At 39.2% G+C, this 25,389-nt stretch overlaps 2 protein-coding genes, 1 long non-coding RNA gene and 1 pseudogene across 5 annotated transcripts in view; 2 read left to right on the top strand and 2 right to left on the bottom strand.

Moving 5' to 3' along the window:
- Window positions 1–10,759, top strand: part of LOC146454428 (uncharacterized) — a 205,343-nt pseudogene extending 194,584 nt beyond the window's left edge. Inside the window, exon 3 of the transcript XR_014859272.1 lies at window positions 7,700–10,759. The product of XR_014859272.1 is annotated as an uncharacterized LOC146454428 (transcript). The remainder of the gene's footprint in view (window positions 1–7,699) is intronic.
- The window catches only part of LOC146454419 (uncharacterized), a 241,301-nt gene that overhangs the window by 43,356 nt on the left and 172,556 nt on the right, over window positions 1–25,389 (bottom strand). The window lies entirely within an intron of this gene.
- Window positions 1–25,389, bottom strand: part of LOC146454426 (uncharacterized) — a 328,274-nt gene that overhangs the window by 288,491 nt on the left and 14,394 nt on the right. The window lies entirely within an intron of this gene.
- On the top strand, window positions 13,448–14,309 carry LOC146454427 (uncharacterized). Its single transcript, XR_014859280.1, has 2 exons — window positions 13,448–13,573; window positions 14,106–14,309. It is a non-coding gene; the product is annotated as an uncharacterized LOC146454427 (long non-coding RNA).

The raw sequence follows: 25,389 nt of genomic DNA, 5'->3' as shown, positions 1-25,389 counted from the left end.
GTCTCGCGCCACGCGTTCTGCTCGACCTGTAAAGATGTCTGCCGCTCTAAAGAATGAAATTGAGCACTGGCTATTCCTTGAGACCTGGGACGGTTTTCTTCCCTGGCGGTCTGAGAAACACACACATGTCAGGCTGTTCTCCGACTCAACTCGCTTCGCTTTGGGAGGTGCACTGAGTCCGGGTGCCATTGAGGCGAACGTTTATGATTACTGGGACGCCTCAACAATACAAGCCGATATCGCCACTAAGGAGACCTTAGCGCTCAATAATGTCCTTGAATCATTCGCTGATACCATCAAAAACTCGTGGGTCGACGCCTTCGTCGACAGCATGGCTCTAGTCCGTTCATGGAATCGACAGGGCTCTCGTTCTCAATCGCTTTCTAGCGCCTTGAAGAAATTATTCAACACAATGACGAAACTCAACATCGATTTGCACCTTACTTTTGTGCCTAGTTCTCAGAACCAAGCCGACTTCCCCTCGCGACGCCTTAGCCTACAGGATGCCAAATTGTGCCCATCCCTATGGATAGTAGTACAAGAGTGGTATGGCGGCGAAAATGGGCACTCTGTCGATCTAATGGCACGCCCTTCAAACGCCCAATCCGACTTGTCAGGTGCCAAGTTACCTTTCTTCTCTGAAAACCCTCTGCCGGGATCCCTGGGAGTGAACGTGTTCGCGCAATCGCCCGATCTGTACGATCCGTTTGTATTCAAGAACCCATACGCCTTTCCCCCGATCTGCCTAATACCTCATGTTATCAAGTATATGAGAAGCCTGCAATTATCCTACACTATCGTAGTACCAGACGTATGCCCAAGGCATTTTTGGTGGCCCTTGTTAACGTCTACATGTTCTTCCCGATACCTGCTGGCCGTTGCCGGAACCGTTGGAGCGCTCCTCACTCCCTCTAAACACGGGTTTTCAAACAATTGGCCTATCCCATGGGATCTCTGGGTGTTCCGCATCGGATAAGCAAGTAGTAGCTCTTGGTTAGCGCACGAGCCAAACAAAGAACACTTAGCTATCTTTAAATTTGCCAATTCTCCCATTAATTTAGCTCCATCCATTACTTCAGTGAAATCAATGTTGTCAATAAATCATTGTTTTCCAGTATACATCTGTTGACAGTTGTTTTATAGCTTCATTTATACATTTATGTCAAAACAAATCTAAAGGATAAAGAAGGAACTGTTTGTTTTACTTTCATATCCTTTAGGACTTACCTCCAGCCGTTCGAGCGTTTGTACCAGCCGTGTCATGTCCTTCGTGCAGCCACCCCAACGACAAGCTGTTCTTTTTCTGCCAAATGTGCGGCTACAGGAGGAAAACAGTCTCCCTAAGTGTCCCGAGCCCTAAACTCTCAGTCGACCTTCAAGCGATAGATAACCGTTTGGAACTCCTAAATAATGCCTCCCTTCAATCGTCATACTCAAAACAGAAGTGCTCACTTCGTACGGAGTTTGAAACTTTCTTGGCGTCCCTTCCGAATAGTAAAACCATCCTTTCGGCAAGCCCCACTGACATCTCTCGGTCCTTGGTCTGGAAAGACCGACATGGCAAAACCATAGTACATAGTAATGGGTGTCCCGATTCCCACCTTCAAAACGCAGCTAAGTGTAAATGTCCTAAACGCCTGGCATTCAAGACAATCGACTCCTACATTGGAAAACTGCGAGCCATTTTTAAGGAAACCGGGCGCTGTGGAGAGTGGAACTCCCTGCTAGGTCTGGGTAACCCCGCCGCTTCACTCGAAGTGCAAAAATATCTTAAGGCGTCAACTGAGGAACAATTACGAGCCCGCATCACGCCAAAGCAAGCAGTTCCCCTATTTTTGTCCAAATTGTTGCTTCTGGCCCGTTTTTTAAATCGGAAAATTGCGGAGCGCTCGGTTAGTCCTTCTGGTCTGTTTGTATTGTCGCGGGACCAAGCGTTTTTCAAAACGTTATTCTTTAGCGGTGATCGTGGTTCAGATCTTGGCATGGTGAAAACAGAAGAGATCCTGCGTTTCCCCCAGGACAATGGGCTGTTGTTCAACCACGTATGGGGAAAAACCCTGAGGGATGGCGTCTCTAACGTCTTCGGGATTCGGAGACACCCTAACCCTGAGTTGTGTCCAGTTAAAGCTATTGAGACATATGTAGCCGTGGCTTCCGAGTTACGCGTTTCTGTGACAAATGGTTACTTGTTTCGACCAACTAATCCCCAAGGTCATATTGTGAACAAACCATTTTCAAGTTCTTCAGCAGAAGCTCGTTTAAAGCTGTATTTGAAAGAAGCTAAGATCGATGAGGGAGAAACGCTACACAGCTTCCGTTCGGGCTCAGCCATAACGTTAGCGTTATCTGGCTCCCAGTTGGCGGCCATAATGTCTCATGTAGGATGGAATAACAAAGAAACTGCTCTCTACTACATGAAACTAGCGGAGGTGCTTCGTTTGGATAGTCCCTCTCATTTGCTATCCGCGGACTCTTCCGCGACAGCCGCCCTAACAGAGAACTACATGGAGCTTAACCGTCTAAAAAACTTTATATCCGCTTTTCCGCACGTTTAATTCCTAACCTTGTTACATCTCGTTTAAAACACTTTACCAATTTTTAGGATGGGGCACCTTGAGTTTGGGATTCTGAGAACGGGATTTCCTTATGGTCCAGTGGTTTGGGACTTTAGGACACTCTGTAACATAGAGACTGTCGGTGCCCAATCTCAACATAGCGTGAGAGAGAGAACGTTGAGAATAAAGTACTATTCTCAGCGGTCTCACCTCTCACGTATAAAAGGAGATGAGACAAAGTGAACAATGCCATTCTGTCGATCAAGCGAAGTGTTGTAGTATAAAATGCAGCACACGGTATCCCTTGCCCTGACGTTCTCTCTTTCACCAGCCATCAAGTTTCGTCCTGCGTTTGTTTTTCCCTACCCAAACCCTCCCCTTTCCTCTTCAGAACATTCATCAACAGGACGAGACTGTCGGTGCCCAATCTCAACATAGCGTGAGAGAGAGAACGTTGAGAATAAAGTACTATTACAAATGTTAATTAAATGCTTGTTGATCACCAACTGAAATAGGTAAAAAAAAAGTCTTCTTGAGAGCAGTTACATTGTACAAGAACTAGGTTCCAAGGCTAAAGAAAGGAACGAAAGTAATAATTATTATTATAAAGTACATTATGTAACGACCTTGTATAATCTCTTCGGAATAATACATATATTATTTTAGATTTGTAGACTTTTGCTATGAAGCAGAGCTCGAGAAATTTTTATTCTTTTTGGAGGTGGGGCGGAAATTTAGTACATGTACTAAGTACTAAGGCCCTGTTCAGACTAGGTGACCATGCCAGGGCCCTGTGCCCAGCCACTTAATCCTTGGTGCCCAAGGAGCAGTCATATTCTTATTTGTCAATATAACAATCTCCATTTTGTTTACTGTCGGGAAGCACAGGGGAAAAGCATGGCAACTGACAGACCAGTACCCATGCTAATGACCTGTGTCATTGTACTACCTGTGCTTGATCATGGCACTGAGATTTTCACTTGGGCACCAAATAAAAGCTATCGTCTGTATATTGAGACTATTGCCTGTTCCAAAGAATGTTACCTAAACACCTAGTCTGAATGCGGCGAAAGTCTCATGAGGAGCACTGTGATTACTAGACTGGAAAAGAGAACATCGGAAACTCAACTTGAATAATCCTACAGAAAATGTTATTTTCCTGCTCTGATAAAGACATAAATGTTAAGAGAATTCCAAAACTCAGGGCAAATTATTATTAATAACATTTGTATATTTCATTCAAATCACTCAAACTTCATTGTCTTCTTTTGAGTGATTTTAACAAGAAAAAAATTAATTATTGCAGTACACCAATGCAATGTTATGTAATTGCATGAGGCCGAGTAGAATTAAGAGCAATTCTCCAGGAAAGTGAAGCAAAATTGGAAATGAAAATTTTTAACCCCTCTTCATTTTTTGTGTGGAGGTAGGTTACCTGGAGGGATAAGCAAAAACAGCCATATTTGGTTCAGCAGGTGCGTCGTTGCCATGGAAACCGCACTTGATCACGTCGGCGTTTTGACTGAAAAATTCACTCTCAAATAGTAAAAATAAACGAGTCTGGTTCTCGAGTACATGTGAACCAATTCAAATGAAATTCATACAGATGGTAGAACCACTCTCCCAGTTTATAAAATTTGCTGTTAGAGTATTTTGGGTTCTATAATCAAGAAGACTTTGGTCGTATTACTATGTTGCCTGTCAGCCATTTTGACAAGAAGGAAAAACAAGCACAACCATATTCGTTATTTCTCCGAAACTACTCTTTCCACCTAAAAACCAAATTAGCAGCAGGGCTTACATAGATATTGAAGTTTATAAATATTATAAAATCTATTTGGGGAAAATTATATTCTGGCCATGGGTGTTGAAGACATCCGAGGCAAGTTGCAAAAAGTTGCAAAATTGGAAATGTCGAGGTCTCCAGTATTTGGTTCAAACAGGCTTTAGATGGAGAATATCAGCTTCAGAGGTTTTTTCATTCATCTTATCTGTTATCTACATTTGATTGATTAGGTTTTGGCCAATGAATTTGATGAAATATAAATTAAAACAAAGCCTACCTTGCAACTTGTGGGAATTTCTTCAGGATGCTTTTGTCGTATAGGATGGGTCTCTCCTCAGTTCGCTCGCTCCATTTTCTTGACCAAATCTTGCAGAGACTCTAGTGGAAAGGACAAATCTAACTGCCTAGCCTTAGATGATGATGCATTAAGTTAACCCGAATAAAGAACAGTCGAACAGGTCAAACACAGTCGTGTGTCGAGTATCGAAATAATTCATCAATACAATCCATCCAGGAAGTTAAATAGATGCATCAAGATCACAGCTGAGCAAATGCATGTCTGCGACGATTCTGAATAACGTCTTTGGCTAAATCGAGCCGTACATTCCGTGGTGCATGGTTGAGAAGCGAAGAAATCGTTGTTTACTACCTGTTTACTACCAAACGTATGTAGACGCGAAATGCGAGTAGCAAAACTGCAGACCGGATGTAGTTTTAAATGCGATATACGCGCTTTTTGTTTGTTTGTTTTTGTAGATTCGGCTAATTGTCGCAATGGCATTATCTCTTCTTTAGATATTTTTGGTACAATATATCATTGATAGGGGGATAAAAGGACGACTTTTGATCCGCTTTTATGACTGTTTTACAGCGGTGAATAAACAGGACAAAACAAAAGCGCTTCACTAATCGTTTTACGCAACCACATAAGCCGCCCATGTTTCCTGGGTTTGTTTGTTTGTTTGTTTGTTTTTAATTCATTGCTTATTGGATGTTAAGGATGGCCTGCATGTAAGATATGTCGCTGATCTGGGGCATTAGCGTACACATTAGAAGTTACGAAGTTGGAATTTTTGACCCACCTCTGCTCCAGAAATAAATAAGTCCTCTTCAAGCCGATAAATTTTCACATTCAGTACCTTATACCTGCCCAAATTTTGGCATTCTTTCTGTTTGTTTATTTATTTATTTATTTATTTATTTTTTGCTGTTGTTTTTTTTGGTGGGGGGAGGGGTGACCGGACGTAAATTTGTGCCGTCGATCAAAACACTGTAAGGGAAATTTGCATATCGTCGGGCGATATCCTGGTCGGGACAATGGAAAGTTGGTCTCTTTCAAATCCCAAAAGGGACGTTTCGGTTTGTGAGTGCAGTGGAAACAATATAAAACTCAGTCAATGTCAAATGGATATTTCCAGGCACGTGCAAGCCTACGGACTTGGTATAAACCGTGATGAAATCAGCGACGAAATGGATCTTATTCTTTGCCGTGCAGGTAAATAATTATCAGATTTCACGCGCGAATTTTTCATTCTCTTGTCACGAATAGTTTATCATAAATGAATTTGTAATTGCATTATTTTCACAGTCTAAAGAGCAATCTTTTTTTTTTTTGGGAGGGGGTGCGGCTATTATGATCATGCGTTCAATTTTCACCCAAGCTTCAGTTCAGCTTCATTTCCTTTGTTTTTGTTTTCATTCGGTTATTCTGTTTTCTTTTTGTTTTGTTTTTGTTTTTTTTTAATTTTGGCTTTCTTCACCATTGCCATTGTGAAACAACCCCATTACAAGAGGATATCATTACACGTACATCCGGTGTTACATCCCATTACATTGTGTTACATCCGGTCAGCAGTCGTGCTTCTCGGACTTCCGGCCTATGCGTTCAGTTTATTTACCATTCTTGGATTGTCGACTATCGCAATATCTGACTCGATTTTAGCCAAAGACGTTCCTTTGGAATTGTTCAAAGGTATGCATTTGCTTTGTACATCGATCTCGACACATTTACTGTACTTCCTGGCTGAATAATATTGATGAATTTAGGTGCTCGACGGCAGAAATCGCAAGCATTACGACCATGTTTTGGACTTTGTCAACTATTCTTTGTCAAGTGTATGCGGGCTACTTGTATCATCATCCCTGGTCTGAAACACAGCAAACTGGATATTCGAGGGGAGTAACTGTTAGTCTGCGCTAGATTTGGTCAAAAAGACGGAACGTGCGAAGGAGAGATACTGGAGAGAACCACGCGACGAAAGCATCCTGAAGAAATTCCCAAAACCCTCAAGGTAGGTTTTGTATCAATTTATATTTCATCAAACTTGTTGGCCAAAACCTTATTTACTAAATGTAGGTAGCAGGCAAGATGATAAAAGATACTTTTGAAGCTGATTTTCTCTCTCTAAAGCCTGTTTGAGCTAAATACTAGAGCTCTCAAAATTACCAATTTTGCAATTTTTTGCTATTTGTCCCAGGTGTCTTCAGCACCCATGGCCAGAGTATAGTTTTCCCCAAATTGATTTTATGATATTCAGAAACGTCAATATCTATGTAATCTCTGCTGCTAATTTGGTTTATGTGGAAAGAGTACTTTCGGAGAAATAACGAAGATCGTTGTGCTTGTTTTTCCTGCTTGTCTAAATGGCTGACAGGGAACATAGTAGGACGAGCATTTTCTTCTTGTTTATAAAACCCAAATTATTGTAACAGGAAATTTTATAAACTGGGAGAGTGGTTCTACCATCTGTATGAATTTCATTTGAATTGGTTCACATGCAACCGAGAACCAGACTCGTTTACTTTTACTTTTTGAGAGTGGAACTTTTGCTCAAAACATGGTCCAAAGGCCAACGTCATATAGTGCGGTTACCATGGCAACGATACATCTGCCGATCCAAATATGGTTGTTTTTGTTTATCCCCCAAGGTAACCTACCTACACACAAAAATTGAAGAGGGGTTAAAATTTATCATTTCCAACTTTGCTTCACTTTCCTGGAGAATTGCTCTTAAGGATTCATTTTCATATGTATTTTCAAAGTTTTTGCAAATTGCCTAGTCGTGCAGCAAATAATTTTTTGCTGTTTCTTGTAAGAAACGAAAGTTCACTTTGAGGAATTTCCTTTGTTGCTGTAGCACTTAATTTCCAAGTATTTTTGGCACAATCTGGCTTAAAAAGTCAAACCCCAAAGAACCTGAAAGAAGTCATTGTTGCCGCAGCACAAAATGAAGAAACCAACTAAATGTAGAAATTGGGTGCTCAGATAATCAGTGGCAAGAAAATGCCCTCTGTTTCGACCAATTGGCATTCAGTAACTTTGCCCCGTAATAAAGACAGTTATCCTTTTTTTCTACAGGATGAGAAAGATGCTCAAAAAGTGGATGAGGAAGAAAATGCAGAAGATGAAGAGCCTGAATTTTGGGATTATTTTCCTGAGGCAATTCTTGATGACTTAAGCAAAGAACAGCCTCTTCCAGAACCACGTGACAAGTCTACAGTCTCCAAGAAAAAAATGACATCCCTGCCCCAGTGGTTGACGTTCTTTTCATCCTTCTCTGGCAAGCAAATTGCAAAATTAGCAACAATGGGCTTGAATGGCTTCTTCGTTTCCTTTTTCAGTTCTTGCATCTGGTTGGCACAACATGTCATTGTGAATATCTTGTTAAATTCTGCACTATGTTCCCAAGTTCCCTTGACGTACTATTTCAACTCGTTAACTTGACCGTGATGATTTTGTTAAATACGTGGTGTGTCCCAACTGCTCATCCCTGTATGACCCTGGTGACTACACTCAACGAATTGGAGGAAGGATTGTTGCAAAGTGCTGTACGCACAAAGCTTTTAAGAGGGGTAAGGGAGCAAGGGAATGTGGAGCGAGGCTGGCAAAAAGAGTCGTGCCGTCAAACAGAAAGGAATGTTTTAATCCTTTTAAAGTGTACTGTTTTAACAGCATGATAAACCAGCTTGAGACCTTGCTGAAAAGGCCCAACTTTGCTGCCAAGTGTGAGCATTGGAGACAGTGAGAAGTTACAAATGGGGTTATCAGTGATATTTATGATGGCCAAGTATGGAAGGATTTTTTAACGTTCAAAGGACAAGACTTCTTAAAATCACCAAGAAGTTTAGCATTTGGCTTAAATGTGGACTGGTTTCAGCCCTATTCAAGACGGAGTGATGTTTCAGTGGGAGTAATTTACTTGTCCTACTCAACTTACCAAGGGAAGAGCGCTTTAAGTGGGAGAATGTAATTCTTGTAGGTGTCACTATGCCCAAGAGTATAAACCCATTTTTAAAGCCTTTAGTAGATGAGATGCATATGTCAGCTCATGGACAACTGGGCATCAGTGACTGGTAAGACATAAGCTGCCTTAAGCTGCCAAGTGCATATAAATTGATGTCTTTGGATTCCGATGATCACCAGCTCCTAGCAGAAACCTACCAAGCTATGTACCCTGAGAAGCACATAGAACAGGGCATGGTCAGTGAAATGTGGAGAAAATAATAGTTCTGTCATATTTATAGCTGGAGAGAAGATTGGTTCTATGTTGGAATGCAGGTCCCTTCGATCAGCAAGGGTGATGGCTTCATGGGCAGATCATGATGGTCAAATTAAACCTACAGCAGCGATAAGACCTGGCTTTCTAAAATTTTTTGGAGTGAGCACCATCGGATTCGAAGAGGATATCTTCCGGAAGCATGTTTTTGCATGTGTCAACTGGTACAAAGAGGATTCGCAGAGAGAACTTTATCGTCGCCCTGTGGAGATCTGGAAATTAAGAACTTTCAATCAACCTGGACCTGCAAACTTTATGCCTGTGCAAAGATGCCATTGTAAGTTTGCTGCTGCATATGAGGAAATTAATGGAGTTGAGATGCAGATAGTGTGTTCAATCCAGCGCACTTTCTGCTAATTCTGTACATGTATGTACCATGATGTATTTTCACGTGGGAGATTCTTAAATGTAAGTAAATTATGATGTTGTTACTAGGAAACATTGCTTAACATCATATCTTGGAAATTCAGATTAGCTGTTTGGCCATGTTTGTTGCATCAGAAAGATTGGAAAGTTTTCTATTCACAATCATATTTGAAGGGGTGCCTGGAAAAAAGCCCCAAGTGACTTCTGATCAGTTGCTAGATTCTTCTTCCAATTTGCCTTGTATTCACTTGTGGAACAAAAGGAGAATTTGATCTTACATCAAAAGTCACTTGGGGCCTTATTCCACACACCCCTTCATTTGGTCTAGCTACAGGCCATTTGGCTAGATAAAAAAAAAAACTTTTGCATGGACACACTTGAAGTGTAGCCTTGAAAAGTAGTTCACAGTTGTCGATATGCAAAACATGATGTGTTCATTTATTAGAATTTCCATGATGTGAATAAGCACAATGTATTTCAACATTAATTTTTTCTATTTTGTAGCATTTTTGTCTTTATTAACAGTAATAATTTAGGTCAAATTATATAGATAGGCTGGATTCTCTCTGATTTGGAGAAAAAAATGGGTAATCTACCCCCCTTCCTTTGAGTTTAGCCAGTTGAGGGCTAAATATAGCCTAGTTCCTAGGTCTCTTTCTTTCTTTCATCTCGGTCTATCAATTTCAGTTACATCGCAGAAAGGAAATAATTTGCGAGGGCCTGGGAGAAAGCCACACACCTCCCCGACTAGGCAATGTAAAATGCCTTAGCCGGCCATGAACGATGGCAATTTTTGAAAGTTAGATTTGTTTGCCCTAGGACGTCTTGCCTAGGTACATGTACTTTAGAAAATGCTACAAAATAGTGAAGTATGACAAAATACTGTTAGCAACCGCAGTTCTGTAGGTAAGAGTCTTGTTAAGCTGGACCTATTTAAAGAGAATGGAAGAGACAATATAGGTCTTCTTTGAATGCATCAAAGTGGCTGATACCAGTTTTTCAAATTGATATCATACCACGATAAGAGTACAATGTAGCAGTTGTGTACCCATTTTGAGTTACTGTAACTCAGGACTCAAGACTCAAGCTCAGGTTAACGCTATTACTCCTTAAGTACTCTTTAAATGAAACAATACAATTTAGCGTAATTATTTATCTAGAAAATGATGGCATGCTTTATACAATTCTTTCTGTAATACTACAGATTGTTAATTGAAAACTGTAACACTCTTGTATGGAGTTACACCACTTAACTCAATATATATGCAATTAGGATCTTATTGTAGTGTTTATTTTCAAGACTAGGAAAAATGGTTTTACTTTGAGGGGTGTGCGTTCAAAGAAAGGATTTTTAGGTTTAGAAGTTACAATAGTGCCAAGGACTTTTTGGGATCAGTTTTAAACTTGCTATTTTTCTTGTAATAGGTAGGTTTTTTTTGTCCTGGCTTGGTTAGACCTATGGATATTTTTGTGTTTTCAACTACCTCTTCATTCGCACGCCCTGGTGAAAATCTTTGGAGGATCTTCAAAGATCTTGAAAGATCCTCCAAGATCTGCAAAGATCTGCAAAGGTCTTCGAAAGATCCTTGAAGACAAGGATCTTTTAAAGATCCTCACAGATCCTAGAGGATTTCTTGAGGATCCTATAAAAATCTCTTGAAGATCCTGATGAGGATCCTTTCAAAGATCTTCTAAAAGATCCTGCAGGATCCTCAGAGATTTCATTAGGATCCTACAGGATCTTGAAAAAGATCCTTTAAAGGATCCTTTCGAAGATCTTTGTAGGATCCTTAAAGGATCTTCAAGGATATGATGAGGATCTTACAAGGTTCTTGTAAAGAACTGTTCAAGGATCTTCCAAAGATCTTTATCAGGATCCTTAAGGATCCTCAAGGGTCTTACAAGGTTCTTAAAAAGATCTTAGAAGGATCCTATAAAAGATCTTTGTCAGGATCCTTAAGGATCCTCAAGGATATGATGAGGATCTTACAAGGTTCTTGGTAAGAACTGTTCAAGGATCTTCCAAAGATCTTTGTCAGGATCCTTAAGGATCCTCAAGGGTCTTACAAGGTTCTTGAAAAGATCTTAGAAGGATCCTATAAAAGATCTTTGTCAGGATCCTCAAGGATATGATGAGGATCTTACAAGGTTCTTGGTAAGAACTGTTCAAGGATCTTCCAAAGATCTTTGTCAGGATCCTTTAGGATCCTCAAGGGTCTTACGAGGTTCTTAAAAAGATCTTTAGAGGATCCTATAAAAGATCTTTGTCAGGATCCTCAAAGATCTGATAAGGATCTTACAAGGTTCTTGTTAAGAACTGTTCAAGGATCTTTCAAAGATCTTTTTCAGGATCCTATAAAAGATTTTTGTCAGGATCCTCAAGGATCTGATGAGGATCTTACAATGATCTTCAAAGGATCCTATCAGGGATCCTTGAAAGATCTTTGTCAGGATCCTTAGGAATCTTTGAAGGTGTGATGAGGAACTTACAAGGATCTTAAAGGGATCCTATTTGATCTCTTTCAAAGAACTTTACCAAAATCCTTAACAGTCATCATGGATCTGATGAGAATCTTAGAAGGATTTAAAGAAGATCCTTTCAAGGAAACAAAGAGGATCTTAGAAAGATTTTTGAGGATCCTTTCAATGATTTTTGTCAGGATCCTTAAGGATGTAATGAGAATCTTATCAGGTTGTTAGAGAGAACTTTGCAAATCATGGTCTTGTGATTAACTAAAATATAGAATAATAAACAATTCACTGAAAATAATTGGGGTTGCTTTGGAACCAAACAGGCTACTTGTACCAATTTTGTAGTCGTGGATGAAATCACCTTCCAATCATGCATAAACCATACACAGTCACATGGCAATGCAGTTATAAACCTCACCTCAAAAGCAACAGCACTAAATATTTTTTTCTTGAAAAGAAAGTGATCAGCCACATAAAATCTTAACAAAACAAGATTTCCTGGGTCTACAAATATTTTCACAAAATATGAAGACAAGCAATGACTGAAAATCTCTTTCTTCGACTTTGACAACACAAGAAGCTACAGGACGAAACTTTACAACATTAGATTGTGATCAGTCGATTCAATCTTAATTTTTTTTTGGAGCTGCAATGGGCCAATACTGTGGAATTTTCAGGTAACAACTGATGTTAGCCATATCAATGCATGAGTTATATTTTATTCCTATTTTACCTGATAGGGAAAAAATAGAGAATCTATTTTATTTGTGTTTTATTTTTGTTTTAAGCCTATTTTAAAGCAAGATAGAACAATGTGTTGTATTTTATTACTATTTTCTCATAACAAACTGAAAAATAGCCTGTAAAACAGCCTGTAATCCTATATCACTATTGCTCAATAAAATAGTAATACACTGTTTTATTTATATTTTTTCTACAAATAGGATAGGCAATGGCCAGTTAGATTGTCTGTATCGCATGTTGTATGCACATATATTGTTTACACCAAGGGAAACTTCATCTTTCTAAGGTGAAGTTACTATTTGTATTCATCATTAATTGTTGATGTATACACCGTCAATATGTTGAGCCATATAAAAAAGACAAATGCATGATGTATACTTATTGCATGTACACTTTTTTGCTCAATCTAACAATTACATATAGCAGGTACTTCTTTTCAATAAACTTATAAACTTTAATTTAACCTTATGTATGCAATAATAACAAATGGTTTGGAAGAAAGAGCAAGGTACTTATTTTCTATACCACAAGATTGAGCTGTATTTTTGTTGTATTAATTGGGCAAATAAACAGATAAAACCAAGATGAGCAACTGATATTAGTATTTGTAACTGGCCTGCTTTCCAGGAAAAGCTTTCAGAAAAAAAAAGGAAGCTTCAGCTTATATTACTGTATTACTTGACTTACATGTAGTACACGTCACTGAAATGCATTTGTGAAAACAATATTACATTCAGACCTTCTTCAATGGATCTCGACTCCATTTGATGCCAAAAAGAACAACGATGCTTTCAATCATAATTCCTACAACTTTCATGCACAGTGCTAGCTTTTAAAATGAGCAAGAAAACGTGGGGTCACATCAACACCGGCAGCCATCTTGGATTTCATTCAGACTGGGTAGACTGGGCACGAACAAAGCCATTTTGGTCAGCAGATATGCCACTGCAGGCTCGCGGAAAAGACTGTTTCATTTTCGATTCAGGCGGAATATTCAAGAAAACAGGAGACATTTCCCGTGGATTTTTACCTCTGTTAAGCTTCAAAATGTTGGGTTCAAGCAAAAAAATGTGGATAACTTCTTTTAGCAAGAGGTAAGCTTTGAAATCAATAATTTTGATGAAAAAGACTGCATGAAAATGTGTGATTTTTTTGATCTTCTATGGGAATTTCGAATGCATGTGCTTCTTGAATCTTTTTTGAGCTTAACTGCAAATTCGAGATTGTTAAGGTAAACATTCCCTATTGATTTTTCTTATACATGTAAAGCCTTTGCAAACGTTTTTACAGAGTAATTTGTAGCCAGGTTGTTATCATGTCTTGGTATAAGCTGAAGACTTTGTGATCTTGGTGTGATTGACTTTGCATGAAGATCTGGAGTTCATGATCAACTTCATGGAGTGCAGTGTATAAGCTTATATTTTCTGTAGCACCATGAGTTAAAGGTTGGATACCCTTGTTTTGCTCAGAAATCGACAAGATTGTTACAGATGAGAAGCTCACTGAAACATGTGTCTAAAAGCGTACACTTGGCACTGCCCAGATCACTGTCACAGTGATCACTGAGTGACCACTGGTCACTCAGAAGAACTGACTTAAAATGCACTTTTTTCTGTTCTACTGCAGATTTTCAGCTCAATAATGTTGTCAAGGCTGATACTCAATCGTGCAGCTTCAGAGTCAAGTCAGCAAATCCTGCTCAATAAGCTAAGTCACTTATGACCGTTGGACTCTATTTTAACTGATTTGATTTTGTTGCAAATCATGACTTCTGCTACTCCTACTGAGAAACAACAATTATTACCAAATAAACTTTTGTAACTTGCATAATGGAGTATTGGTCATTACTTGATATCATATACATGAAAACAGCAAGAGTACAATCAATCTTTTTTTTACGAAATGTCCAATCATTTTTCTTTTTTATTTAGCACTTCCCCTGAACCTTTACATAATTCAAGACAAAGCCATTTTCTGAATGGTTCTTCCCTGAGAAGTTTACTGTGAAATTGTTTTTTGCTGTTACTTGTTTGTAGCTCTGGCTGTGGAATACGGTCTGTGAATGACAAATTTATATTGTTTGTAATGCATGTAATTAACCATCCAGATATATAGTTATATATATAGCAGATCTTAGCAAGGGCTATTGGAATCCAAAAAGAAAATTGGGGGGTAACCACGCATTTTTTTTAGAGATAATTCAGAAACAATTACTCTTTCTTATTCTAAGGCAGCAGTGAAATACAAAGCCATGTATGGCGTTTTACTCCAAGTTGAAGCTTTATTATCTCTGAAAAATGCATGGTTACCCCAAATTTTCTTTTTGGATGCAAAGAGCACTTGCTAATTTCGGCTTTCTCCACACAGTTTTAAACTACACAAAAATACCCCTGTATTAGGAGGCACCACCCATAGGAATCTCGAGATGCGCAGAGCGTATGTGCCGTAATAAAAGTAGGCACCGTCCTAAAGGGACTTTTCACGAGTTTTTCATAGTCTATCATACATGATGCAGGAAATTTCATGGGCCATGCTGTTTTTGACATTATTTTCATGGATTTTTTATGCTCTTTCCATGGCAACTTCATGGTTAAAAAATGCCATAAAAATGTCCTTACTCTTGACCTTGAAAATCCCTTCTCAAACTCATTAATAATTCATGAAGAGAAAACAAAGGAAATCACTACTGTGAAGGAGGTTTGGAAATGCGATGTTAATTATCATAAAATTTTGAGAACTTTTGCTTCGAATTTCTCCAAGAATTATCAATAGTGTGAGAAGCTATATCAAACACTGGAAAGAGTGTTTCCTCCTATTTCCAAACACCTCGAAGTTGGTTAAAAAAACTCGGCTGTGCCTTGTTTTTCCAATGTACTTCTCGGTGTTTGGAAATCGGAGGAAACACTCTTCCTCGTGTTTGATATATTACCTCAAAAAATGTTGGAAATGCTATGTATTTACCATGAAAAAATACTGAAATTTTCATGGGTTTTGGTTTTATAGTGTGCAATAAGAATGCCAATTATCTGTGCTTTAAAATGGAGCTGCACAGAGTGTTACTTTAAAGGAGAATGTGCATGTAAACTTGACATATTTTCAATTTTGTCAAAATTCACATTTAGTCGAGTGAATGATTTCTTTTAATTTTCAATGTAACAGTTCAAAACCAGATGAGTCTTGATTATGCCTTTGCCTGAGTGTGAGATTTGTGGCTAAAAGACGAGTTTTTTTTCATAAATGCATAACTGTTACAAATTTATTGAAGGGTATTATTTTGATAGCTGACATTGTACTAGGCACTGTATGCAACATTTTCTTTTAACTTGTCATCCAACCATGTAAAAGTGTTGTTGTGGATGTTACCACCCTGTTGCAAGTTGTGATAACATTGCACATTGAAGTAGACATTACAATGTAGTTCAACTTTTGTACAGCACGTTTCTGCAACTTGCAACACCGGTTGCAATACATGTAGGTATAACAATGTCTTTCAACTTTCAAGTCATAACATACAATGTTGTGCTACAGCTTGAAAAAAAAATAACAATTAATGCTGTCTGTATTTCTCATCCTTTATTTGTAGTAATTTTTTTCATGTCTTTCTGCATGTAAGTGGCCTCATTTTCATGAAAACAAAGGGCTCACACAAAAGGAAGAAATAAGAAGAAAAACACAAGTTAGCTTAGTAAGACATGTTTGCCCTTTCTTTAGATTTTTACATATTGCATTAGCTGTTGTGTTTCATAGTAAGGGATTGATGATTTTAAACCACAAGATATTTAGTGTAAAACATCAAAGATCTATTTGTAAAAAGATGAGAATAATCTGAGAAATAAAATACATTTGGCATAAAATTTACTGCTTGTTAAATAGGATACTTATTTTGTGCATGAAAATTAAAAGTCAAGAACATGAAGGATCTTAGCAGAACCCTATAACGATCCATCAGGTCCCAGCAAGGCTCCTACAAGGACCACGAAGAATCCTGCAAAGCCCCTGTCAAGATCCTTAAGGTCCCTGCAAAGAACCTTTAAGATCCTTCAGGATCTTGTTAGGTTTTTACATGATCCTAAGAGAACCTTAACCTGAAGGATCTTAGCAGGACCCTGTAAGGATCCATCAGGTCCCTTTAAGGATCCTACTACAAGGACCATGAAGAATCCTGCTAATGCCCTGTTAAGATCCTTCAGTTCCCAGAAAGATCCTTCAGGTCCCTGCAAAGATCCATTAAGATCCTTGTGGATCTTTAAAGATCCACATAAGGATCTTTTGTGAATCTTTTCGAGGATCTTTAAAGATCTTGATTCATATCCTCAAAGATCTTGCAGGATCTTGTAAGAACCTTGAAGTCCCTGCAAAGATCCTTTAGTCCCCTGCAAAGATCCGTTAAGATCCTTCAGGATCTTTGCAGATTTTTATAAAGATCCTTACAAGAACCTTAAGGATCTTGGCAGGGCCCTGTGAGGATCCTTAAGGTTCCTGCTACAGGATCCTGCAAGATCTTGCAGGATCTTGTAAGAACCTTGAAGTCCCTGCAAAGATCCTTGAGGATCCTGCAGGATCTTTGCAGATTAAGCAAGATCCTTGCTGGATCTTGCAGGATCTAAACAGGATCCTGAAGGATCTTTGCAGGGCCCTGTGAGGATCCTAAAGGTTCCTGCTAAGTTCCTACCGGATCCTGTTAAGATCCAGCAAGGATCTGCAAAGATCTTGCAAGATCCTCAAGGATCTTTGCAGGTACTTCAAGGTTCTTACAAGATCCTGCAAGATCTTTGAGGATATGAATCAAGATCCTTAAAGATCCTCAAAAAGATCCTCATGTGGATCTTTACAGATCTTTAAAGATCCTCAAGGATCTTAAAAAGATTTTCACCAGGATTAAGCACCGGCGGTCCATGCCTCTTTTGACCTGAGTTTCAGGCCTTCCTAAGGGGAAAGGGTGGGGAAGGGGGTTGGTGCCTCTTTGTGACGCCAGTTTGTCTCAGTGCATTATGTCTAATTGCAAAACTATTACTCTCGGACTAGGGTGTAGGTTGTTGACTTGACCAGATTGAGGACTGTAAAATTTTACTCTACAAGTCAGATGTTTTAAAATAAAAGGTTCTTATTGGATTGCAAATACGCGGCCTTTAGAAACGCACTGTCTCCCTGTGAGTATTAGAAGTTCTACACTGCAGAGTTTATCGTCTCTCCCATTTTTGTATAAAATCCCATGAATTCTTTTTGAATCGCTGAAGTTAGCGCTGCCTCACATTTCTGAATGTGAGGAATTTTATGACGGGGCCGGCTTCAGTTTTGGAAACAGTTCACAGCGTCTAGGTCTCCCCTCTCTCACTCCCTAATCTCCTGTTGATGTTTATTGGATTCATTTTCCATCCATTTTCTGCCTGTTTGAGAATATTTGCACATTGTTTCAAGCTCTGATTTGAAAATCATGACCAGCTTTATTTAGTTAATTTTTAATGTAACTTAGTGGTGAAAACACGCGGCCAAACTCTTCACTGTATTTGTAACCATTTCAGCGTACCACATCACCGTGCTATCGTGTGTTTTCGTCATCCTATCCCTGTGAAGCTCGGGCGAAGAATTCTGGTTATATTTGTGACCGTTCATAAGATCGTCCCATACTTTGTTCATCCGAGTATTACTCTTGCTCCAGAGGCCCGTTGACTTTATAATCAAAAAGATCAAACAACTCCATTCGGTGCCCGAATATCAAATGTGAATTCTGTTGCGGCGATACAAAAAGTTTCAAATATTCACATTCAATATAAAGAGTACTCTTGGCAAAGGGACCATGGGACGGGCAAGCAGTAGAAACTCCAGATTGTGTTTAAGAATGCAGCCAATCAAGACCCTTAATCTGATCTTTAAGTCCCTTTATTAACGACTTAAACCTCATCTTTACTTTACGTTACTTCATAAACATTAAACTTTACGAGGCTACGTAAAGACGCGTAAAGTTTATGTACAGCTTTGCGCAAATTTACGGTCTCTTCAAAATTTTGTAAATTTGCTATTTCGTCATTGTTGTGTTTTGTCCGAAAGTTAACGTTTAGTCTTCTAAAAATCGCTAAAATTTCCAAACACTGTTAAATACAAGCACTAAATCCAAAAACGCGCGGTAAAATAATCTGTCTCGTTTCAAAGAAGAATGGGTGACGTAGCGCAGTTCTGGGTATATGACAGTTACATCGAGTGACTGCAAAGGCTCTACCGATAAAGACGACTTCGCCAAAAATTTCTCAGTCTGCAATTCTCCTTCCATTTGGAAGACTATCTAGTAACTGGACTAGTATTTGTCGCCATTTGTATTTAAGAAATTAAAATTGAAAAATAAGCCCTGGAAAAGTCCATCGGTCTCAGAGAAGCTAAGAGAGTCCACAAGAGATCTTCAACTAATCTTTGCTTCGCAAATGATATGAAGAATATAATCACCTTTACATAGGAATTAAACCTAAGGTTTACTTCGGCTTTACGGACTTCCGCTTTACGCAACTTTACGCATTCTCGTAAAGTTGCGTAAAGTTCGGTTTACAGGATTTCACCAGCTGTTAAATTTTACAACGAACACACGCCAGCTGGAGGGAAAGAGTTGCCACAAAGGACGTACATACTTTGTAAAGGATAGACTGTCACAGTTCAAAAGGTCAATTTCTCAAAAGCTTCTTTATGTATAACACGTTCGAATTTTCAGGGAATTCTAAGATTTCCGAGGTCTTTCAACTTTAATTTAAAAGGCCGGTTCACAAGATACCATGTGTATCCAAGCGTAAATCGTAGGCATATTTTGGCAGCCGATATATTTCAACTTTGGCTGGTATATAATTAGGGCGGTTTGAACGAAAGAGTCCGCTCGATTTGACAAAAAAGCTGGTGCACTGCAACATATTTCCTGAATCAGGACTCGTTTGGCTCTAACTCGTGTGTCAAAATACAGAGAATATTCGTGTTCCGATACTGTCGGGCCGCAAGATTCGCCATCGGGTAGTAGCGTGCAACCCAGTCCTTATGGACTGCATTAAATAGCAGCTTATCAGCAAAAAAATGTAAACAAACATTCTTCTGTTAACCTAAATGCTGTGATGGAACTCTCGTTTCCCCTTTGGTTACAAATTTATCATCCAAATGCTGTTTCCGTGTACGTACACTGCGGGAAGGCTTATAAATTCCGCATCAAACCTAAGCAAAGATCTTTCAATTGCTTTCGCAGTTCAATAAATTTCCATTGTTTTTCTAGATGACCACGTCTCTTGACTTGTGTAAAATGCAAAACAGAAAGATAAAACAAAAACACAAGCAAAAAGAAAAAAGGAGCAAGAGAGAATACAAAATAAAAACCAACAACAACAACACGAAACAACTTGTAAATGAGACAAGAACTGTTTAAAACGAAATCTTTCAAATAGTTTGGTCAGTAGTGAGTTAACACTGACGTTTTCAATATCAATTGCTACTACATTTCAAACTAGTTTTTACTTTTTGATTGAGAATTGATTCACACCTAGTTACTGAATTGAGGCTGCACGCGAGAATATACTCTAGGAAAGATAAACACCAGATTTCTCAGCAAGCAGCACTAGCCCCTAGAGTTTTGTTTTACAGACAAAAAGTAGTTATACTTACAGCCAGTACAGCTCTTTATTGTTATCAAAAACTCCTTTGGGTAGTTCCTTCAGCTGGTTGTTATTCAAGTACCTACCAACAAGAAAATGCGGATTGTCCAAGTTCTTAGTACGTTTACATGATATCCACTCACTTTATTGGCTACAACTTGTAAAAACAGAACCGCTTCAGTTGATGGAATGGGTGATTCGATAAAATGGTCGTTTCTTCCGACTGCTTCGGAAACCTTTTTACCTAAAACCAAAGAAGCAGTATGTATGCATAATTCATGAGACACTGGAATACTTATAAATAGCGGGACTAGTTTTAATGATTGTTTTTTACTCAGGAATACTTGAAATATGTCAATAAACCAAGTCCCTTGGATGAGGGAAAAACTTTCCACTTCAAGATATCATGAACAAAGACCGCTACATTTCTAATCATCCGTTATAACTGCGAATATGCCGTCATTCCAATTCCCGCGTTACAAAAAAAAAGCCATTGCATCGGACGACCAATGAGGACCCAAGAAGCTCACAGTTTCACTTAGTCGCTTAAAATTGTGAACTGTAAATATAATTCAAGTAAAATTGTTGCAATAAAAGTGGACGTTGCGCCGCGATACAGTGTTTGTTTTTATCGTTGTCTTACCGATCCTAGCATCGGATCCCACGCTTCCCACGTGACTGATTTCCCTCCACCCTCCCCTGTTCTAGAGCCTCGCACGCAGGCTACTCCTAGCATTACAAGATTTTACCAGCTGTTAAATCTTACCAAGAACTTATGCCAGCTAGATGGAAAGAGTGGCCACAAAGCCGTACATACTTTTTAAAGGCTAGTTCAATTTCTCAAAAACTACATTATGTACAATGTTCGAATTTTGAGAAAATTACAATATTGCCGGGGTATTTCAACCCAAGGCTGGCTCACATGATACCAGGTGTATCCCAGTGTAAATCTTACGTGTATTAGAACATCCGATTTTTTTTTTCAGTTTCATTGACATTGCGATTTGTTCGAAAGTGTCTGCCCGACTTTATAAGGAAACTGGTGCTTCTCAACATATTTCCTGAATCCGGACGCCATTGGCTGTAAATCATCTGTCAAAATACACAAGAGATTCGTTTTCCGATACTCTCGAGCCGCCAAATCCGTCGACAGGTAGTAGCTTGTAAACCGGCCCTACAAAAGGCATTAAATTGCAGCTTATCAGCCAACGATATATATATAAAAACAAGATTCTTGTATTGATATAAACGGTGTCATCGAACTCCCGTTTCCCCTTTTGTCAAAAATTTGTAATCCAAATACTGTTGAGATGTCCACTGCGGGAAGGCGTAGCCATTCCGCATGCCTCAAATATAACCAGAGATCTTTCAATCGCTTTCGTAACTCAATAGATTTCCTCGTTTTTGCTCTAAAGCATGCCCCTAATCAGTTCACAACACGAACTGGGACACTTTAAAACGACCACGTCTTCTGACCGGTAAATTTTAGACCCCTTTTCAGTTTTTATTACGCTGGTGTCATTTAAAGTGATAAATGCTTCTTTCTTTGCGAGTTTTTCAATGCGCTCGTGTAATTTGTTGGCACGAATTGTAACTTGTGCTTATGTGAGATATACTTTCTAATAGATAGAAATAAGTTAACATACTTTCAAATTTATGGAATCCAAAGTTGATCTCTGTTTAAACAACTTAACTAACATATTTCATGGCTCATCATCTGCCCGTGCGTTTCTCTTGAATTTCTCACCCAAGTCGATAGTGACCACAAGCGCAATGACCGCGAGCAATCATTGCAGAATGCATTGGTATTGCGTAACGCGATAATATGGAGGTCGCTTTATTGGTCACTCTATGTTTCTGTCTTTCTTATACCGGTAACCTATGACTTGTGACCTGCGACCTTGTCGACCGCAAGCTGTGACCCCTAAGCTTTGCCCTGCTACTTCAATTTGACGGTTATGCCCTTCGGCGAAAACAATAACATTGCATGTTTAGCAAGTCTTCTGTTAGCATGTTTATTTCCTCTGATATTAGAAACTAATTGCGATTTTGAGACGACAATACCGCTTTATATTGACGGCTAGTTGGGGAAAATGATATACCGTATTGGGCGGAGTCGCGTGGCGACGAAACCCAATACGGATTTTTTTTTTCTTCCAACGCCGTCAATATATATATCTTATTCGATGGTTTTACATATAATACGCGCGGATATTTTGCGAGTTGCGTAGTATTTTTCCGAGCCCCGAAGGGGCGAGGAAAAATACAAGCAATGAGCAAAATGTCCGCGAGTATTATATGTAAAACCATCGAATAAGAGATTTATTATTCCACTACAAAAAGATTTTGTTATTTTGGCTTCTCTGTTTTGGTAACAGTTTTCAAATACACCCGGCATCAACTGTCCAACGGTATATGGCGCGTACGAATGACGTAGACAACAGAGAAAGCCAGTTAAATGTCTTTAATTTGATTAGTTAAAATGAAAAGATAAATGACAAGTGATTGGCATGCTAAAAACTTGTTTTCGAGTCTGCATTGTTTCAAAAACTATTCTTCGTCCAGTCCGGACATTGTTGCTCCTTTTTTCTGCCTTTTCCGTCCGTATTCGCTCTGTTGTAAACCGGTCAAACCGGGACACTACAGTGTATTACGGTCTCATATTTTGCGCGTTCTCTTGACCTTATTTGGTGAAATGACATAATAGTGGAATAATAAAAGGCGGTATTGCCGTCTCAAAATCGCAATTAGTTTCGTATCGCCATTCATCCATTATATGGACAAGTAAACCTGAAAATGAATTATTTCGTGCCTGGTCAAAATGTATATTCTTGCTACCTGCATACGTATCCATGGCAACATTTTGCACGCGCAAACAAATTTCGTCGCGTGATATTCGAAATTTGCCGGCAATTTCGTTATTTTTTGTCTCTAAATGTCTGAAATCGTTTAATTGAAACAGAAGAAGTGTGGAAATTCAATGGAAGGGTTGTCGAGGTCCCATATCGTTTCCCGTGGTGATGAATTGGGCGAAATGCCAAATGTTGATAATTGCGGTACTTTTTTCAAAGAGTTGTTTGAAAACATCGATACCGAAAGCGAAACAGGAGAGTCGCCAAGTAAAGATAGCGAGCCGAAAGCTGACGAAACTAAGCCCCAAACTGAGCCGAGAAAGAAAACAAGTAGCTTTGTTATCTTAGACGACGAGGAGATTGAAGAGTTCCAGAAGAAGCAGGTCGCGAAGAATACTGTCAAAGAACCTGAGAGTGCTGTTCGTCGCCTTCAAGCTTGGTACAATGATCGATATGGCCAGACACTGCAGTTGACAAGCATCAACAAAGCCAACGCTTCCGACCTGCTGAAGCACTTCTTTCTCGAAATACGAGATACAAGAAAATATAGGCTTGGCGAATAATACGAGCCGTCCACCCTGAGCACTTACCAAAATGGTTTAAGAGGATTTTTCCTCGAAAGAAAGGACGACGAGTCTTTCAACATCTGTGAGGATTAAAATCTTAGGAAGAAGCTCGCGTGAAAAGAAAGCAACTAAAGGCAAAGGAAAAGGTAAAGGAAAGGATAAGGAAACCAACCTAACAGGGCTGATCCGTTAGATGAAAGTCATATAGAGAAGCTGTGGACGAGTGGTGCTATTGGTTTGATAATTCCGCGACAGTTATGGCATCTTATATGGTGGAACAACACCAGATTGTTGAGCATGAGAGGCCGACAAGAACACTTCAACTGTAAGGTTCAGGACTTCACAGACCGAGGAAACTTCTGTGAATACACAGAGCGTTCTACAAAAACGAGAACCGGGAAAAATGACAACCCAAAAGCAAGACGGAAGTACAACAACAAAATAGTTCAAGGAAAGGGTGGCGAGAGAGATCCGTACCTTGCGTTAAAGAAGTATTTAAGCCACAGACCAGAGGATATCGGCGAATTTTATTTGCAGCAAATCGATAACCCCAGAGAAGACATCTGGTATAAGAAGTTTCCACTGAAGAGAGACGGACTGGCCAACATCATCAAAAGAATGGTCGAGAAGGCAGAAATCCAAAAGGAGGGGAACTTTACCAACTCGTTGGGTCGAAAAACAGCTATTCAAAGTCTTTGAGGTCATTTCGATCCACATGCAATCTCTGAGCTCACTGGGCACGCCAACCCTACCTCCATCCACTCCTACAGTCAAAACGCGGCACAAACCTAGAAGGAAATGTTTGATTGACTGGTAGAACCGGGAAGATGCCGCCGGGGGAGTACAGCTGTTTACAACAATACGGCCACAACTGTAAACGCGACGAGCACCGAACACCCGCAGTTGTTCTCCAATCTTTTTAATTGTTCCACTTTGAACTCTTGCCAGATTAACATTAATTTCCCAAATGGCAAGTGACTTTTTATTTTATGACAACGAGTAACCCGTTGTTAAAGTGACATTGCCTCTGTTAATGGAAAAATGAATTTACAAGACTTAAGCTTAAGACAATCAGAATAATTTTAATTGGAAACGCGGGATTGTTTTGAAAGTTTGTTTTCAAGTTCTGTACAATTTATTTAATCAATAACTGCCATTTTAGATCTCTTAGAATTGCAGGTTTCTATTAAAATGAATTGAAAAGTATTGTATAATGAAGATACCATTTGTAATGAAGATTTCCAGTGAAGATGTAAATTCGACGAAAATTGTTGAAATGAGAGCACTCAGAAGCCCGTTTTCAATCAGTAAACGAAAAGTTCAATCAACTCCGCATGAGAGTTAGGAAAGCCATTTGAATAAAGCGACGACAGTCACAGTCAGCTTTGACCAGTCACAGGCTAGTTTTTTGACAGAACATGTCGAATTTGATGCCTACGTGGGCAACCCAGCTCAGTGTCGCAATGTCAATTACTATTTTGGAACCAATCACAGCCCGCAAAAGTGACACGGCAATACCGCGTGATATTGACGTCTCTCGCGTAAGACACAACTATAGGGAAATCGCGATACCATTAACATAATGCCATATTTTGCCATGTTCCTTTTTGCGGGTTTTGAAGCAAAAATGATATCCGTGTTGTCAACAAACCACTCAAAACCCTTCAACAAGAATTCCCGTGTCCAAAGTTCAGACAACCCTCGGATCTTCAATGCAATGTTGTTTACAAAATTCCATGTAAAGACTGTCCTTGGAACTACATAGGAGAAACCGGAAGATGCTTCCAAACCCGCAAAAAGGAACATCAATGGAACTTGAAGAACTGTTCTAATGGTTCTAATGTTGCCAACCATGCGTGGAAAACCAATCATTGCA

Source organism: Pavona decussata, unplaced genomic scaffold (genome assembly GCF_977016875.1).
Source record: "Pavona decussata unplaced genomic scaffold, jaPavDecu1.1 SCAFFOLD_302, whole genome shotgun sequence".
NCBI lineage: Eukaryota > Metazoa > Cnidaria > Anthozoa > Scleractinia > Agariciidae > Pavona > Pavona decussata.
Note: the sequence above shows the minus strand (reverse complement) of the source record. Positions and strands in the feature narration are given on the sequence as shown.